General features: G+C 35.3%; 1 protein-coding gene across 8 annotated transcripts in view; it reads left to right on the plus strand.

The window, feature by feature from the left end:
* MEF2C (myocyte enhancer factor 2C) overlaps positions 1-20459 on the plus strand; it is a 190372-nt gene that overhangs the window by 46016 nt on the left and 123897 nt on the right. The window contains exon 1 of one of the 8 annotated variants that reach the window (XM_027864158.1): positions 17851-17912. The exons of 6 other annotated variants lie outside the window; for them this stretch is intronic. The gene's annotated coding sequence lies outside the window, so the exon portion shown is untranslated. Of the gene's footprint in view, positions 1-17850; positions 17913-19108; positions 19367-20459 lie in introns of those variants that run through there. One more of the 8 variants, XM_027864157.1, reaches the window with a different exon arrangement.

Genomic DNA, 20459 nt, shown 5'->3' on the forward strand with positions numbered 1-20459 from the left:
AAAATGTTTAGAAGTATTTATGTAACACTTAATATTTTAAAATTTTTATGTTAAGCTTTTCCAGCAGAACTTTGTGGCATTGTGTGTCTACACTTATTTAACAGTGTTTAGAGGGAAAAACAGCTTTAAAATAGAGTTTCCGTGTAAGTCTCACCTATAATTTCTTAAGTCATCTAGCACTATTATGACCATTAGCCAGCATATTTAGCTAACCCTGGAAAGTCTGAGTATCAGGTGTGAACCTAGAATTTTTTTAGTGTCTAATAGTGATATGCACAGAATTATTGTGAGGATAATATTTTCTATTCAATTCAATTCCATTTGAAAAGCACTTAATAATTGTCTATTAAAGTGCTGTAATAGATACTAGATAATAGATGTAATAGATATAAAGGTAAAATGAAAAAGTCTCCAATGTTCAAGGAACTTTCTTTTGTTTGGGATTGGGGGGTAGGAGAAGGGGAAGGAAAAAATGAAATATTTTTATAGATAAGTGAATATCAGATAAATGGCAAAGGGAAAACAAGAACCTGTAGTTAGAGAAAACAGGAGAAACCTTCTATAGAAGGCATCTAATGGCATCTAATCTAATCCTTGAAGGGAACTAAGGATTCTAAGAGGTAGAGTGAAGAAGGGAATGCATTCCCAGAGACCCAAGATGGAGTGACAAGTTCTGAGTATAGCAAGTAGGATTTGCCATTGATAAAGCATTGTATCCATTTGAACTATGATTAGCATTATGATGGTCATTCCAGAATTGTGTTATTTATTCCATGAACTTCTGGGTATTTGATGGAATGGTGTTGGGTGTCCTGAACATTGAGAATATTTCACTTTGGCAGGTTATTCTTGCTGCTAAAGGTTTTCTTGTTAAATTAGAAACGTCAGATGATTCCTTGTTCACCAAGAATCCCTTTTGAATGTGTGGCAAATACTATTTGCAGCTTTCATATTGCTCTGCATCATGGTGGACTAGAATGAACAGTAAACATTCCAGATTGAACTCAATGGTTGAGTATGATGAATAGGATCATATCTATTATCTCCATGAGATTTTTTGTGCTGACCCAGTCCACCATTCCCTTAAAACAGTGTAATAATTATTACAAAGAAGTAGGGGATGTCTCACATAATAGAAAGCTAAAAAACTTAATATAGGCTTGTGATACTACAGATTGTGACTTCTTCATTTTGCATTAGCCCTGAACTTAAGGCTATGTAAAAAGCTGTGAAAATGATAACTTGCACAGACTATGCTATCAAAATTCACTCTCAAAGTCTGAAATTATTTTTTTTCTTAAAAGATGTCATCTGGTTTTCTCCAAGGAATTTAAGCACTGTACAATCATTAGATTTGTCTTTTAAATCTACTTCCTGTTAACAAACAAACAAAAATAAAGCCAACAGCTCCATGGATAAATGTTATATGTAAGGATAAGGGTTGTGACTCGACATATAATTCCATAGGTGTAGGCAACTTCACAGGATGCTGGTTGACTCCTCAGCAATTTATAATCTTAGCTGCCTAGAGTACTGAAAGGTTAAGTGATCGTATCAGGCTCCAGTTGATGGCAATGATAAGAATTCAGATAATGATATTATGTCTGCCCTAAGTACAAACACTTATTGCTATCATTCAGGCCCTACTAGGTTTCCAGACTAAATTCTACCAAATTAAATTTGTATAATAATATTGCTGTCTGTGAGATTGCGTGACAGCATGTGTCAGAAGCAGGATTCAAACCCAGGTTCCTGACTTCCAGGCTAACTTTGTTAAAGAACCAGGCCACACTGCCTTTCAAGCACTATGATGCGATTTAGTCCGAAGGGAAAAAAACATTAAAAATCCTGATATAGAAACCAGGTCTAACTTGGAAAAATAATTAGACAAATATACTTTGGTAGCACTTAATCTGGAATCCTAGCTAACAAGGTGAGTACTTACACTTATTGAAGACGTAGTATCATTAATACTGTCCAAATGAAGATGATCCTGTTGGGAGAAGATCTTTGAGTTATTTTTTTCAGTATTATTGACGTATTCATTGCTAATCCATTCGCATTCACCTAATTCCTTTTGTTAACTGCAGACTCAGTATATGAGAGGATACTTAGGGTGATGCAGTTACAGCTTTAATACAGCATATGACCAGTTCAGATTTCACCCTGATTTACTACCTGCTGCAGGTAAATAATTTATGCCAAGAGAAATCAGAAGATAGTAGATGAGCAAAGAATACCCTTTAAGAATAAACTGCTTCCATTATATTGAAGAAATCGGAACCTCATAATTTCTGCTTGACATTTCACTTTTGAAGTCCTCCTTTGTAAGTATCTTAATGGTACTTAGGATGATTTCATTGCTAAGTGTCTGGCCATGGTAAGCACATGCAAGTTGCATGTTGTAATATCTATTCATTGCATGAATTTCTTAGTTTCATGGAAAATTCATAACGTATACTATGACTAGCAAAATGAACAACTTTTGTTTGGAAAACAATACTTTTGTGCAACTTGATGAGATTTTCAGCTAATATTGTTTGGTTTTTATAAGATTGTAGTACACTTTTAGATAACCACTTATTTTGAATTTCGCATTTCACTGAATTTAATTAAAGAATGAAGTTAGAGCTACAAAGGAATTTAGTGATTATGGAGTTTAACCCCTTCAGTTTACAGAGGTACAGATAAGAAAACTGAGGCACAGTTTGAACTGAGGATTAATCCAAGGACACAGAGCCAATCAGTGGCAAAGAAGGAATAAGATTTCTGGTCCTGTGATTCTCAGCTCATTGTTCTTTTGTTATAGCATACAGCCTCTTACTAATATGGCTTTGAAGATGAAAACACAGGGGTTCTGAATCTCTTAAACTGAGGCCTATGAGCTGGGGTTTGTATATGTTGCCCTTTGTTATATATACACATTCTATATAATGCTTATATATTTATATAAATAACTGTATTTAATATAGTTGGTTTTCTTTATAAACTCATGTATTTTATTTTATACATTTAGAAAGATTATTCTAAGAAGAGGTTCATAGACTTCATCAGACTGCCAAGAAGTTAATAATCCCTGATCTAAGTGCTAAATACAAACATGTATCTGTGTGTATATATGTATATATGTGTGTGTATTTATGTGTGTGTGTGTGTGTGTGTGTGTATATATATAAAACGTTCACTTCTTTTCACACTTACATTACTTTGTGAAACCAAAAGCCTACAGACATTCATAATGTTTCATAGTTTTCTGTCCGTATATCTTGATTTAGGTATTGTAGCAAGCTGGCCTATTCATCAAAAAGGTCAATCAGCCAGCAGAAGCGATTTCCTTTCTTTATTCACACCGGGGTCATGAAGGCCTGAAAGGAGAATAATGAATGAGATTCCCTCTCACCTGTGTTTCTTTTCATTCACTTCTGGAGAAGCTCCAGAAAGAGTGAAAACTTGATCAAGATAAATATTGATACATTTTAAAAACTCCTGATATTTCATTCTTTGGGTCTTAATAGTGTAGCTTGGCCATAGAAGTGGTTGTTATGATAATTCTTTTGTTCTAGAGAAAGAGTTTTCATTGTTTGGTTTTTTTTTAGGCAATTGGGGTTAAGTGACTTGCCCAGGGTCACATAGCTAGTGTCAAGCATTTGGTCTGAGGCTGGATTTGAACTTAGGTCCTCCTGACTTCAGGGCCAGTGCTCTATCCACTGTGCCACTTAGCTGCCCCCGAGAAAGAGGTTTTAACCTAGAGTCTGGGCACGTTTTTTTTAATATTTTAAAACTGTATTTCAATATAATTGGTTTCCTTTGTGATCCTATGTATTTCATTTTATGCATTTAAAAAACAACATTCTGGGAATAGGTACAAAACATTCTCCAGACTGCCAAAGAGATCTGTGATACAAAAGGGTTAATAGTCCCTGGTATAGAGATTTCAAGACAGTATAGTCAACTATATGTCTCTGTGTAAGGATTCTGCAACATTTATTCCTGCCAAGGTCCCAATACTACTGGCAAAAACATATTCTTAGTGAAGTGGCTACAGCGAGTGTTTTCAGGGATACAGAAATGATGACATCGATTGCATTTTTTTTATTACAGCCTCTCTGCCTCAGTGCTAACTACCTAACAGCACACACATACATGTACAGAAAAACATGGTGCCTCAGTGACATTGATTGCAAATCAGCAGGACACACAAATGCAAAACGATCAATCAACAAAAAATTACTAAGTGCCAGGCCCTGTGATATGGGATTAGGGAGAGGGGTAGAAATTGGACCTCTGATTTCATTGATATGGGAAACTCTCAAATGAGATAATTCCATCAACCAATACAGATTGGCACCTCTTTTGAAACTTTTTGTCTTAGACAGTTGACTAGTAGTATTGATTCCAAGGATTTACCCAAGGTTATATTTGGGTCTAGGAATACAAGACAAAAATAAGATAATTCTTTCCCTTAAGGACTTTACTTTTTATTAGACAGACAACATGTACGCCATAAGGATACACAAGACATGCAAAATAAATGCAAGGTAAATTTGGAGACGTTCTGGCAACTAGGGGATGCTTCTCATAGCAGGTGATATTTGGGTTGTGCCTTGGAGGAATTCTAAGAGGCAGATATGAGGAGAGAGAGGGGTGGAATGTCATGTATGAAGAGCAGTAAGAACTTCGGTTTCCATGGACCACAGAGTTTTTGAGAGTTGGTAATGTATACTAACGGACAGCTAAGTGGCTCCAGCACCGACCTTGGAGTCAGGGAGTCCTAAGTTCAAATCCAGCCTCAGATATTTACTAGGTATGTGACCCTAAGAAAGTCACTTAATCCTGTTTGCCTCAACTTCCTCATCTGTAAAATGAGTTGGAGAAGGAAATATCAAACCACTCCAGTATCTTTACCAAGAAAACCCAAATGGGGTCATGAAGAATTGGACAAAACTGAAATGACTGAACAATAACAACAACGTGCAACAAGCCTTGAAAGTAGGTTGGAGATGGATTATAAATGGCTTTAAAAGCCAAGCAGGGACTTGTATTTAATCCTAGAAGTAATAGGAAGCCACTGTAGCTTACTAAGTAATGACATAGTCAGGTTTGTGCTTTAAGATTATCACGTTGGCAGCCACGTGAATAAAGAAATGGAGAGAGGAGAGACTTGAGACATGGAGCCCAATTATGAAGCAATTGCAATAATCCAGGCAAGCAATAATGAGAGCCCTAAGTTGAGTGGTGGTCCTGTAAGTGGAGAGAATGGGAAGGATATATGAGATGTATTACAAATAGGAGAAATCCAGCCATTAGTTAATGTTGCTTTATCCTTCCCAGTAACCTCACCTGGCTCTTCCATCACTCCGTCACTTTTTCTACAGAACCTTTGAACAACCCACAGAAGATACTAGGAACCTCTCATTCCAGGCTAATCATACATCATCATCCTTTTACTCACTCTATGTTCCAGCCAAATCTGCCAACTCTCTATTGCCCTGTACTCAATATTCTGACTCCCTGCCACACACAGGCTGTCCCCCTATACCAACAATACTCTTCTTCCTCACCTCTACCTTAGAGAATCCCTTCCTTGAAGGTGCAATTGAGGTGCTTCCTTCTCCTGGAGGTTTTTTGGCATCCCTGCAGTTGTCAGTGCTCCTCCTGAAGTTATTTTGTCTTGACTTGGGAGATTGATTATACATTTACCCATGTAAGATTGTTTATGCCCCCTACCATGTAAACCTAAGAGCAGACATTTTGACTTTGGTATGGTTTGCCCAGCATCTAATGGCAGTGCCTGGCACAGAGCAGGTGCTAAATGAATGCTGGTGGAATTGAGTTGGATTGAATTGAATTGGTATTTGAACAGATATGGTATGGTGGAAAGAATTTTGGATCAGGAATCACAGGGCTGTGCCGTTTGCTATGTGCGTGACCTGGCCAGGTCACTACCCCTCTCTGGGCTTCAGTTTCCTCATCTCTAAAACAGGGTGGGTTAAGCTGGATAACTGCTTACATTCCTCTTAGCTCTAAATTCTAAGATACTATGACCCCATACCTGCTACTTCCATTTGCTATCTTGGCTACAGCAACCCCCAGCAGACATTCTGATGTAGCCAGTTTACCTTGTTCCAGTGGTCTATTTAGTTAGGGCCTAATAGTAACCTCTTGGGGAAGCTAGGCGATACAGTGGACAGAACACCGGGCCTGGAGTCAGGAAGACCCGGATTCAAATCTGGCATTGGACTACCACTAGGTGTGTGACCTTAGGCAAGTCACTTAACCATGTTTTTTTTTCTATTTCCTCATATATAAAACGAGCTGAAAAAGGAATAGAAAACCACTCCAGTATCTTTGCCAAGAAAACCCCAAAAAGGTCATGAAAAGTCAGAAGTGACTGAACAACCATAAAGCGTTAACCCCTTAGGGAAAGTCTCCTGAAACTACACAATTCTTGTATGAGTTTTCTTTCATCAATTTTAACTGGCTATACTCCTTTTCTCTTTTGTGTTGACACTTAGACGGTTTGAGCCAACTTTTTGTTTTGTTTTGTTGCAAGGCAATTGACATTAAGTGACTTGTCCAGGGTCACAAATCTCTTAAGTGTCAAATGTCTGGTCTGAGACCACATTTGAATTCAGGTCCTTCTGACTCCAGGACTGGTGCTCTATTTACTGTGCCACCTAGCTTCCCCAAGCCAACTTTATAACTAGAAAATGCTTATATAGCTGATGCAAATAGTTATGAATTTTGAGATCAGAGACAATGTGAAGTATTGAGCACTTACTGTGTGCCTGGCATTGTGGTAAGTACTTTATAAATAGTATCTCATTTGATCCATACAACAGTCCTGTGAGGTAAATGACATTAATACTCTCATTTTACAATTGAGGAAACTGAGGTTACAGGTTGAGGAAACAGAAGTTAAGTGACTTGCCCAGGATCACACATCACTCCTTCTACTCAGAATAGGTGAGTTCAAATTCTAATTGTACCACTTATTGTGTGTGTGACTTAGGTGAGCTATTTCTCCTCTTTGGGCCTCAGTTTCTTCATCTGCAAACTGAACAGTTTGGAATGAAGGGAATCCAAGATCTCTTCTTTCTCTTAATCCTAGGATGCCTTATGGAGTTATAACTTCTAGAAATTGCTTCTGCACAACATAAGCTCAGTGGTTCTGTGTACCATCTTTCTAATTCAACTATGTGCCTCTCCTTCTCAGTACTGACATAAAAAAAAAACCAGCAAACTTGTGACTCTTAAAAATGCCTTACTTGTCCTCTTTACCTCACTAGTAAATATACTCTTTACTTTCAACCACTTAATTCCAGAGTCCATGACCTCACACTTTCAGTGACAGAGATAGTAATAAAGCTAAAGAATTAAGATTTAAGTAAAAATATGGAATGAGGTTGAGCAATAAACATATATTTGCATTCTGAGTACAGTCATCCTTGGGATTAGGGGGATGAAATGAATGACCTCTAAGAGTCACATTACTGTGATAAGGAAGAAGAGTATAATATGTAATACTGACTATCACTGATCAGATAAATGAAAAGTACTGTATAGTGGGGGGTTTTATATAATAAAGTGTCTTTGGAAATACATGGAGAAAAATATTTAATGCTAAAGGTTTAAAATTTTACTTCTTTTAAGGTCTTTGCTTAGTTCTTCCTGCCAACTGCAGATTAAAATAGATTAACTTTAAATCAGACTAGTTACATTGCAAATTATTTTACCCTCTTCTGTTTTATTTTTAAGGGCATAATTATGTTCATTGTATTAAAATGGCTTAGAAGTAAGAGCATTTTATTTTCTCAGGAACTTCACTAGAAAGAATTAAGTATATACTACCAAAATTTCTTTTTCTTTTCTTTTCTTTTCTTTTTTTTTTAGAAATGGGCAGTTTATCACCATTCTTCCTTAAACTGAAATGCTTTTGAATTAGAAATTTTCAGGGGGAAATGTAGAAAAAATTTACTTGCCATAGTTCTTCATTGGCTACTTGTATTTTATACATTTATACAATTAATTTATAGTGCTTTGATTCTTATTTGATTTTAAGGAAAAAATTCATTGGTGTTAAATGCATTGGTATTATTAATCTAGTTCTTTCGACTATTCAGTCCAAGATGGAAATTAATCTATTTGGCTTGAGGCTTAGGAGTTTACTCTCATTAGTCAGAGATGTCCAAAGATATGTGAATATTTCAGCTATAGCAAAGCCCTGGGATTTTCAACTATATGCTGAGATCTTAATCAAAAATGTTGCTGATTGCTTGGGACTTAAGACCCTTGAGAGGAGAAAAAAAAATCAACATAACCTGAAGACTATTTAAGTTACATTAATAATTGTCATAAGACTTTCATTTGCTAGTAGTACAAAATAGTTAATTTTGCTTTAGAATTGGTTTTCTCTTTTTTAGAGAAAAAGTGTACCAAAAAAATTCATTTTAAGGAGATTTTTCATCATATTTACATAGTGCTATTAGTAATGTGATGCTGATAATTTTTATCATTAAAAAAGTGTATTTCCATGCTTTATGCTACTGCCTTCAGTAATCATTTCCCATTTAAAACTCCACACATTTAAAGGGAAAGAGAGCTTAGACTGGAATGGCATCATTATATCTATTTCTTGTACCTATCGCTCCTAGGATCAAAAACAAAATCCTCTGTTTAGCATTCAAAGCTCTCCATGACTTTCCCCTCCTTCCAGCTTGCCAGTCTTTTTTATGCCTTATTCCCTGCCACACAGTTTGACCCAATGACACTGGCCTCTTCCTGTTCTGAGAACAAGGCACTCTGTTTCTCCTGTCCAGGCATTTTCTCAGACTGTCTCCCATCTCTGGAATGTTCTCCTTCCTCATCTCTACTTCCTGGCTTCCTTCACTTTCTTCAAGCCCCTACTAAAATCCCATCTTCTACAGGAAGCTTCTTTCAACACCTCTTAATTCTAATACCTTTCTCAATTACTTCCTATTTATCCTGTATAGAGCTTGTTTGTATAAATGTGTTTTCTTGTTGTCTCCCCCATTTGATTGTGAGCTCTTTGAGAGCAATGATATTTGCCTCTCTTTGTGTCCCCATGTTTAGCACCGTGCCTGGTACGTAGTTTTGTTGTTCAGTCACGTCCAATGCATCATGATCCCATTTGGGGTTTTCTTGGTAAAGATATTGGAGTGCTTTGCCATTCCTTCTCCAGATGATTTTATAGATGAGGAACTGAGGCAAACAGGGTTAATTGACTTACCCAGAGTCACACAGCTAGTAAGTGTCAGAGATCAGATTTGAATTCACAAAGATAAATCTTCCTGACTTCAGGCCCAGTACCCTATCCTCTGTGCCTCCTTCCTGTCCTCTGGTACATAGTAGGTGCTCAATAAATGCTTATTAACTGACTGCCTACAGTGGTACACAACAGTCCTGGGTTTTCTACTTTTACGTAACAGTGAAGGGCAGAAAAATAAGTTTAAAAAGTGAATTCATAAAACATCATTTCAACCTACTGAATTCTGTACTGTTTTATTACTTTTGCTTAAAAAAATAAGTATTTCATTTTAAACTCTAATATCTACTTAAGGGGCCAGGTAGAGATAATATATGCCAGGGATAGGGAGGGACTGCGCTTGTGATTTCAAAGTATAGGGGAATTCATAAATGAGGAAATGCCAGCTACCAGTTGAGGTGAGCAACTTACAAGTAATATTTGAGAGGACTAAGTGATTTTCCCAGGGGTACACATCCTATATGTGTCAGAGGTAGGACTAGAACCCAGGTCTTCTGGGTTTTGAGGCTGACTCTCTATTCACTAAGCCATACTGCCTCTCCACAGGATGTTGGATATGATATAAATAATAATTATAGTGTTTACTAGCATAAACTTCCAAAATCTGAAACAAAATGCTTTTAAGAGAAAATAATATGAATAATTGCATTTGCATAGTGCATAATAATTTGTTTTCAGACCATTTTCATGCATATTATCTTATTTGATCCTCAGAACTGGACTTTTGATAGGCAGGGTAGATATTCTTATCCTTGTTTTGAAGCTGAAGCAACTGAAGCCCAGAGAGACTCAGTGACTTTTCCATGGTAACATGATTTGTAAATGAAGGATCTGGGATTAGAACCAGTTTCTGATTCCTTAACCAGTATACTTTTCATTATTTGTCACATATTTGTTATATGGTGGGGGGGGGAGTTATCATTATAACTTTAACTGTACTAAAACCCAGGCTGAGATTTCTTTTTAAAAATGTACACTTGGGACTTCAGTGGGAGGGGACAGGGGAAGGAGGATATTGCTCAATCATTGTTCATTCATGTCTGATTCTCCATGTCCCCATTTGGGGTTTTCTTGGAAAAGATACTGGAATGGTTTGCCATTTCTGTCTCCAGCTTATTTTACAGATGAGGAAATTGAGTCAAACAGGGTCAAGTGACTTGCCCTCGGTCACACAGCTAGTTAGTGTCTGAGGCCAGATTTGAATTCAGGAAGATGAGTCTTCCTGACACCAGGCCCAGCTATCCACTGCTTCATTAAAAAACGGTTTTAAATTAATAATACCTATTATTAAAACTCCTTATGAAGTAGTTCTATATTTAAAACAATCTCATTATCATGTATATTAGAATCATTAAAAACATTATACTGACCCCCTCTCCTGAAAATGTACCCTGCAAATACAGGGAAGGAATCCACCAAGTACTTAAGCACTTGCTTGTATTATCCTAGACATGTGTTTGGGGTTACAGTAATCAGAACAAGAGAGGACCCTGCACTGGACTTTTTGCACAGATCAAGATAGAGAGTGGCTATAGATTTTAGAGAAATGCCTTGACAACAGAGTATATCCTGAAGGCCATCCAGCTCACAATGAAGGTCTGTATTTTAAAATAGATCTATAACAAAGTAACTACAGAATTTGGCAAAGGTTTCAACTATTTATAGCACTCAAGTAAAGCATAGTAAAATGTGCTACAGTACCCAAGCTCTCCTTTGCAGTAACCCCAAACCTAAAAGAAATACTATAATTATCTTTTTTTCAACTGTTTTTAAAGAAAAATCATAGTAGCCATTATCAGTTTAACCATACTAAAGCCCAGGCTGAGATTTCTTTTTAAAATGCATAGTTTTGATTTTTCAACAGCTGCATTGGGTCTTTAATCATATATTATCTTTACGGAGCCTTTTCCTAACATATGTTAATTGGCTGTTTTCTGTGACAAATTATGAGCTCTTACTTTGATGAGGTTCAATTGCAATCATGTTGGAGTCGAGTATGTAGAGTTTCCAGCCCCCGCTGGCTCCTCAAACCACTACAAACATCTGCACGTCACTGCAGTGCTGAGTAATGGCAGGATTTGGGTTGGTCTGATTTCTCTACAGTTTTTTTTTTCCACAGGATATTTTCAGCTCTTTGTACTAAATCTGTTGCAGGGTTTGCCCTTTTTTAGCAGAAGTGTGCTCTAAAATTAACATCAAATCTTATTTAAGATTACCAGAATACAGTGAGAAATATCTTATAACACAATACCCTCAGCATCTGTTTTGCTTTACCAAAATTTCATTGCATTTCTTAGCCATAAAAAAGTCAATTGTGTGCTTAGTTACCATTTCCTAGAGCATCACCATTTTAAGGGGACATTCTCATCTAGAGTTTTCTATTCTCTTCCCAATATCTATGTTTTATTATTTTGGATATTTTCCCATTATATCTGGTGAGAATTCTATTTAGTAAGCATGTATGTAACCAAGAAAAGTATATACCCTAACTTAAAGGAAGACAACACTTTATTTTATAGTTTTAGAACTTTGCACAGTAGATTAAAGATGGGATTATTACACAGTTCCTTTCCATTTCCAATGTGCTTTTATATTTGTATCTATTAGTCAAATAATAAAAATAAGTAAGTTTTCTAGCAAGGTTAATGAGCCGTGTGATATGTAGCATATATTCCCTTGGATAGTCCTAGTGTCCATTTTTAATAAAGTATTAAGAAGAACAAATACATAGTAATTCATCTTTGGAAAACTGTGACATATGGGATGGTTTTCATACTGATGTTGAGTTGTTTCAGTCATGCTTCATGACCCTATTTGGGATTTTCTTCGCAAAGATACTGGAGTGGTTTGCCATTTCCTGTTCCAGCTCATTTTTCAGATGAGGAAATTGAGGCAAATAGGTTAAGTGACTTGCCCAGGATCACACAGCTTGTGTCAGATTTGGACTCAGGTCCTCCTGACTCCAGGGCCAATGCTCTATCCACTTCGCCACATTGCTGCCTTTTCATACTATCAGTTTGTTCAGTCATTTTGATCATTATGATAAATAAGCTCATTTTTAAAAATCGAAGAGTATATGCATTTGGAAAGACCACCAGATTTGGAGCCAGAGAACTGAGGCCCAAATCCCAACTCTGATAATACCTGTGTGATCTTGGGCCCTTCCCTTAATATTCCTGGGCCTCCATTTTGCAGCTGAAAAAATGAGGGAGTTGAATTAGATGGCTTTTTGGGTCCCTTCCAGCTCTCGATCTATGATCCCATGAAATTCAGGAGAAGGTAATCTGGCTATTCAACTGACTTGAACAAGACCTTTAGAAACTGTGTCAAACCTCAATTATATTGCAATTAATTTAGCTGAACATTTAATGATTCAGCCTTGACCTGAAGCGGATGGCTACAGATAAATCTGTTTGTTCTACAGAGCAATAGATAGGGGTTAAATTTCCAGGCAGGTGGGAGAGTTTAGAATCAGAAGGGCCAGATGTGAATATGAGCTACTTCAGCCTCATAGGGCTGTTTTTAATTCAGCCATTTCCCTAGAGTAGCATACAATCAATGAGCTCTAAATCCTGGGGCTACCTGCATTTATGTGAAGGCCTGAGAACGCTGTTTCACAGCTCACCACTGAACATATGTGAAAAAATTAGAGCAGAAATTAAGGGTAAAACAGGTTAACTTCATAAGTCATGCTTGGATACAACATTTTTCAAAGAAGATTCTAAAGAAGCCACTTTAAATTATAAAAATAAAACCCAAATTGAAATATGAATTGCATCCTAAGAGATCATTGTAAACAATCCAAATAAAGTGTTAGTATTGACTTGAAATTAGTCAGTGCTCTTTGAACCTGTAAACTGATTTAAGGGTATCTAGTTAGGTTTAGTACAATGTAAGTTACTAAATCTAAAATTTCCTTTTCCTTTCATAACATCAAGGTGAATTTCCACAGCAACTAGAAGTGATAACTTTCAAAGAGCTGTCCAGTATTTCGATGTGTCTGTAAAATAAATTGATGCGTTGTGTCTTGAGTATAAAGAAATTCAATTCCAGTGGATGACACATGCTTAATTGGCCTTAAGAAAATAAACTAAGGTAAAAAAAAACAAAACAATGTGTAAATAAAGTAGAAGGTCTGGTACTTTACTGGATATTGAGGCCTGTAAGCCATGTGTCTTAATTGGGGCCAGTTGGGATCATTTAATGATTGCTGTCAGAAGATCAAATTTAATTCTCCTTATATAAAGACCACAGTGGGATAGAGTTAAACAAATTGTCATGTGAGGTTTCAGATGAACAAAGCCTTAATTAGGTTGATTAGGATGCTGTAAAAGATGAAGAAATAGAAAAATTAATGAATCACTCTTAACTATGTTGAATTACATAGAGTAGCAATATCAAATACCTTTATCCTGAGATTTTGGAGGCTATCATAACAATCTCTGTATTGTCATATGGGGTTTTAATATAAGCTATCATATAAAGTTGATCCATTCCCAAAATTAACTAGAGGAAAAATAATTGTATACTATGGTTAAATCCTGCTGATTTCAGTTAAGCATTTTTCTGCCTTAAAAATGATTCCAAATTGTGGTGGTATGGGTGGAGAAGAGGCCCTTTTAGTGTTTCTTCACATTTCAAGGTCATTTTAACATATTCAAATTAATTGGGAAAGATACATACTGACAAAAGCGAATCATTTTCAAAGAAAGGGTTGTACATTGTTCATCCTTTCATTAGAATGAAACAAAACCCTTTACTTAGAATTTCCTTTTGACCACTGGGATCACACTGTTAACATTCCTGTAAATGATCTACTCTTAATACACCCAGGTCAATTCAAGTATCTTCATTGTGAACTTTAATCATTATTATATGAGACACTGAAATAGGCTGAAACATTGAACTTTATCCCTCCCACTGACTATAGTTTTACAGTGAGTTTTACAGTGCTCATGTATGAAAGCAAGGGTTTAATATGCCTCTATTACATCCAGACTTCTGATAACTATGCCTGATTTGTTATTACCATCTCAAATTATTTCCAAATAATCAATATTGAAATTTAAGATGCGAAAAGAGATTTTTCAAATCACAAGCATCTTTTTTTTCTAACTTGTATATGGTGAGTTCAAGACTTTTGACCTTATCACAATAGACTGAATACAAACAATAGTGAAATTCCCCTATTTAAACATGGTTTGTTTTTATGGTAGACCATTTCAGCTCATAGTGATCTGTGTGTTGTGTGCTGTTTCACCTGCTTTGTTCTCTAACATCACCTCCACCAAAAAAAAAAAAAAAATCCAGCTGCATGTTCTTTTGGAGTAGTTACAGCTGAGAAGCAGTCCATATTATATGATGCTAAATAGTGTCTTCTGTTTTTTCATCAAGTGTTGGATTTCCCTTCTGATGAGCACTGCTCACCAGGAAAGGGCCTTTCAAAGAAAACAATCATGCAAGAAATTAGGAGAACAAAGTCATGATAAATCTCCAGGTTAATTATTTAATTCAGTGTAGAAAGGCTGAAAATCTAGTGGTCTGGTGGAGTAATGGAGGTTTTTGACATATTTAGCCTATTTGGAATTACTTTGGCAAAGAAAATACTGGCCTAAATGCAATGAGGAAAAATAAAAAGTCCAAGATCAGATAAACCCTGGGTAGCTGTGACATAGTGGTTATGCTAAGAGTTCACTAAATCGTCTATAATACAATGTGGTTATTTAAAGGTATGCTTCTTTCCTAATTTTTGGAGCTGTGTAAACAAAATTACTTGTGTCAGAGATAAACACAGGTTATTCCAACCTGTTAAAACTAATTGCAGGGGTTTTCAAAGAGGCTGCTTTTTTAGCCTTATTACATCTCTGACATACATTTCATTTCCTTTTGTCCTTGGGGAAAGATGTTAAAGTAGGAATCGAAACATTAATGTAGAGTTTTCAGCTGTCGTGGTCACTGGGAAGATTGATATATTTCCCTTGCCATTTCTGCATTTTGAGCCTAAAGCAGTCTCTTGGCAGACAGTGAGATAGGAGAGCCCTCTTAGTTTTTATAACCCTGTTAAGTTTTTTCATAGTATGCTAATTCCTATAAGGACTAAATGGAATATAATCCAATAATGGGTCTTCATTTTTTGCATTTTAGAGTGGCTACTTGCTTTACATGAAAGCCACAATTTAATTCATGACTTTACCATATAGACTCAGAGTTATAATGCTAAATGTAAATAGGCTTATAAATAATACCGTATATCATTAGTATCATTAATTAGCATCATACGTTTATCCTGAATACAAGAGGCTACACAAAGACAGCAAACTATTAGGTGAAGAGTACATGTAACCATTTCTCTTCCATATAAGTTACCAGTATGAAATTTACGCTTCCATGTACATAACTAGTATAAAAATTGTTTTTAAAAATGTCTTTAAGCCATCAGAGAACAGAGTGAAAAAATACATCTTGTAGTATAAAAATGTTTTAAAATACCCTAAGCATTATTTTAATAGTCAATTATGTTTTAACATGACATACAATACCACATTTTCAACATGACACCAAAATTTTGTCATTCTATCAGTTATACCTTAAACATATATTTGGAAATTAATTGGATGGTTAACCTGGGATGATAAAAAGCTCGTTTTTTGTTTTTTGTTTTTTTTCAGAAACACAGAAGAGTAACTTTTATAATCATCTCTACCAGGCTGAGTCATGAGAGCATAAATATTAAAGAGAATGATAGTATTTTGTGTCCTCATGCTCCTAGTACCAGATAGCAGATCATATCCAAAATAGTAACCTTATCTTGAGTGGAATGACTTTCAGGACTATGGCTATAGTCATGAACATATCCAACATTTTGTAGGCAAATACCAAAAAGGATGATCACCAGTTTATTTATATCAAAGTTGTAATATAAGTAATCAATACCAATCAATATAAATTGAGTAATCAATACAAATTCTGCTTTCCCTTTGTAACTTCAATTCAACTGCACAAACGGTATGTGTTTCAAACCTAGAGTAATGTAGCCAAAGTAATGCATTGAGGCTCACCAACATGAGTGAAGTTTTCTACTTGAAATGACAATGAGTCATTTAAGTGTGTGAATCAGTCATACAAACAGTGCTGCAGCTGGTGAGCTCATGACCATTTTTTCACTTCACAAATGTTTAGTTTGCCTTTCTTTGTATTTGTTAGTCTTGTTATGATGGTTTGTTGATAGCAGGAGAGTTTTTGTAGTGTTTGTTGAGAGTGTATGTCAATGAAAGCATTATTAACTAACATGAGAAAAAGCAATTCAAATTTCTCGTTTGCATATAGACATGATACATTTGAATGTCTTATCTTTATGCATATGCTCTGTTTTAGTTAAAGTGCCTACATGATGACTATTGTAACAGAATCTATGCTTTGCTCAGATAAATTTAGTAGAATTGAATTAATGTCTTCCCACATTTTTGATGTGACAGTCGTATTTTAATAGCAAAACATATACATGAATGGTTTGTTTAATTTCTAAATCAAAGTTCTGTGGGCAGATGATTGAAATCTGAAGATGACTCATTCATTTGATATGTGGATTTCTTCCTACAGAAATGTTACAGTAGGTTGTACCATTTTCATGTTAGAAATATCACAGCAGTAGTGAGAAAAAGAAATGTAGTTTTTACATGCACCCAGAATTCTATCAATTATCTTTTTATCTGATTCTGAATTAATTAGTAGACTTTGAGGGGGCTTTAATTTTTTTTAAATCAGTGTATCTTTTAAAATATTTATTTTGAAACATACATTTTGTCAGTAAATATCATTAAACTTGGGGGAGGGTTATGAAAGATTTTGTGATTTGCCCTTTTTTCTTTTTTCGCAAAAGAAAGTAGTTTACCCATTGAACATAAATAAAACATGTTTTTGTGAAAACATTATTCTGCAATGGTTAATTGTCACAGTAAGGAAATATATAACCACACCAGAGTTAAAAGTTTTATTTTGTTTGTATTTTCACATTTTTTAATGCAATCATTAAAATTTCATTAAAGTGATATTGAACTAGATTTTTATCGTTTTTTAATAGTGGTTAAAACCTACTTTACTATTCCTTAGTATCCCTTATCTGAAACGTTCAAAAGCTTCTCTCTGTGTGGGGTGTTGCAGCACACCAGAATCGGACAGTTCTGTTCAGAGAAGGAAGTGGAGAGTTTTGGTTCCCATTTTACACTTCTGGAACAGTTTAGGGAAGGAAGCACCTTTACACCTTTTATTGTTCGTGGTTGCTGACATCATATCCTTCCCTGACCACTCTGTGCGTGTTTCCTGCTATTCTGTCAAGATTCTTCTATGTTACAGGGAGGGATAAGGAGGGAGGGAGGGAGGGAGGGAAAGAGGAGGGGGGAAGGAGAGAGAAAGAGAGAGAGAGAGAGAGAGAGAGAGAGAGAGAGAGAGAGAGAGAGAGAGAGAAGGAAAGAGGAAAGGAGGAGTAGAAAGGGAGAAAAGAGAGGAAGGGCACAAGAAGCAGAGACAGAGAGAGAAAAGAAGAAAGAGACACACAGAGAGAGAGAAGGAAGGCAGGAGGGAGAGAGAAACAGAGAGCATGTGCTTGAGTGTATATGAAAGAAAGGAGGTGGGTAAATAATCTGTAGCATCTGTCCACAACTTTTCTCTGCTTGAGTTTCAAATCATTCTTCCTTCATCTATTTGCTTATGACAAATCATATAGTGAACAGAAGCCTGACATAGTGAAGTTCCTCTTTTTAGTAAGCAGTCTGATTTTATTTTTTCTTATATTTGAGTATGGAAAAATAAAAACATGCTGAAGACTCTATAGGAGTAAGGATGATAGAGTTGTGTTGAATTTTTTAATTATTATTTGATTGTATAGCTACAATTATGTTATTATCCAAGAATGTCTTACATGTGGAGAGTTATTTCAGCAAAGCTTCTGAAATTATTTTAATCTTTTTACAGATTATTCATAGAACTTCTAGGCTAGTAGGAAATTCAATTACGGTTGGCAATCCTGAAAGCCTTTATTTTTATATAAACTTTCAAAAGTTATGCAGATTGAAGAAGCAATGTAGTCATCTGTCCTGTTCCTGTCCATTTCAATACGTTTGAAATTATATCCTTACATTAGTCTAAACATAAAGCTTAGAGTCAGAGAAGTAGTTGTGTAACTAAAACAGGTGGTGGGCAATTGTTGACCTTTCTAATTCATAACATTCTCACTGACAACCCTGGAATGTGGTGACCCATGAATCAGATGTTCTAAACCACACACTTGAGAACGGACACATTTTACTGGGTCTGGATAGCTACTGGTTATATCCTCTTTGCCACATTATCACTTATACACATAATTGCATTAAAGAAATTTCAAAATAAGCTTTAAGTAGATACCAGAAAGAGAATACAAAAGGAAACTGTACATATATTTTGTTTCAGGAAATATACATTTTTTAATAGAGGGAAAAATGACAGTTTCATTTCTTGAAAGTTAAACTTATTTCTCCTAGAGCTACCTACAAATAATATACAACACATTTTGATGAAGAAATTATCTCAAATAATATTTTCACCTAGCAATGTATTTTGAAATATATCTTTTAAAATAGTAATAATGGTCCAATTTGAAAAAAGATCCCTTCTTCTAGGCTGTTTGAAAAATGTCTCCTGTTTAAAATATTGGTGTGAAACATATGGTCGATATGGGAGGGGCTCTTCATAACTTGAGTTCATCAAGAGCTGCCTATGCTACTCTTGGAAGACTTTCAGAGCCCTGATGCTTCTCTCTTCATTCAGTTCAAAATCTTCATCTGTAAAGGAGCTCTCATTCTCACTAACCCTGTCACCACTACTCTAATCTGTCCACCCTGACCTTCCACCTTGAAGTGAAAAAGAGCTTAGACAGGCGTAGTGCTATAAGCCGATAGAGCCACTGGCTTCAGTTGAATGAAAGGAAGGGAAATTGTTGTATGTGCATTTGCTGTGGATTCGTGTGTTGGAAAGCCTGTTAGTTTCTTTTGGTTCTTGCATGTGTTTGGGAAATACTGTTCTAACTTGCTGTTTGTATTTAAGGTAAGACTTTAGGAAACACAGGAAAGCAATGCAGTTGACTGATATTTAATACTTTCTAAAAATAGATGGATATTGTTTGGCAACAGTGATTTGTGATACAATTATGTTTTGCAAGTTTTCATGTTTTAATGTATAGTTTAATACTTTTAACAGCAAATGTTGGAAGATATTGTTAGTTATGACTGTGTCAATATATGTTATTTGTATATCATAAAAACTTTTGAACCATTTCTAGTTCCTAAAGAAATGGCTGTAGTAATAGTTTTTGTTTATTATATCATGGTCTTGATGCTACTCAACCTATAAATACTCTGAGCCAAAATCAAGCATGGATTTTCTACAAAGGCATTTGGCAAAAGGGAATATATATTCTTAGTGTCTGAGCACTGTTTAATCCACTAGAACTAATTATATCATAATAGCTATTGCAATTAGCTGATCATAAAAAAACTAAATTTTTAAACATTTATTCAAGGTGATAAAGTATTTAACAGTTAATGCAAAGGAATCAAAAGGTAACAATATCAGAATAAGTGTGTAACAGCTTTTCTGCTCCAATAATTTTGAATTGGAGCCAAATAATAGATTAAATAGCCAGGACATTGGCTTAATGTTACATAACATATTGCAGGAATTTATCAGCTTGGTTGTCAGAACAGCAAGTAAAAATAAACAGGGAAATTCCAAGCCATGTGTAAAATAGTTAAATATTCCATATGAAAATAGATAGAATTAGGAAATTTATTGTTTCTACATAAGGAGCCTGGTATGAGAGGCTTTTTTTCTTTGTTTGCTTTTATATTTTGTGGAGCCTTGGTTTTCTCAAATAAAAACTTAAGAAAAAGCATTAAAGATACAAAGGAATATGCAGATTTATAAAGTTCTATTTTCTTGGGTTTATTATATTATTATTTTTTTCTTCTAACTTTTTTTTTTCTAAAGAAGGATTTAGCAAGCTTCTATAAGTAATCATTTATAAAGTTATTGTTGCCATGTACTCTTTTGGCCTCTTCAACCAATAGGTTCATGATTTTGTGAACATATAAATTAAACTACAAATGCACCAGTATTTCCATTCACATAACTTTTATTA

Source organism: Vombatus ursinus, unplaced genomic scaffold, assembly GCF_900497805.2.
Source record: "Vombatus ursinus unplaced genomic scaffold, bare-nosed wombat genome assembly UNPS02014774.1, whole genome shotgun sequence".
NCBI lineage: Eukaryota > Metazoa > Chordata > Mammalia > Diprotodontia > Vombatidae > Vombatus > Vombatus ursinus.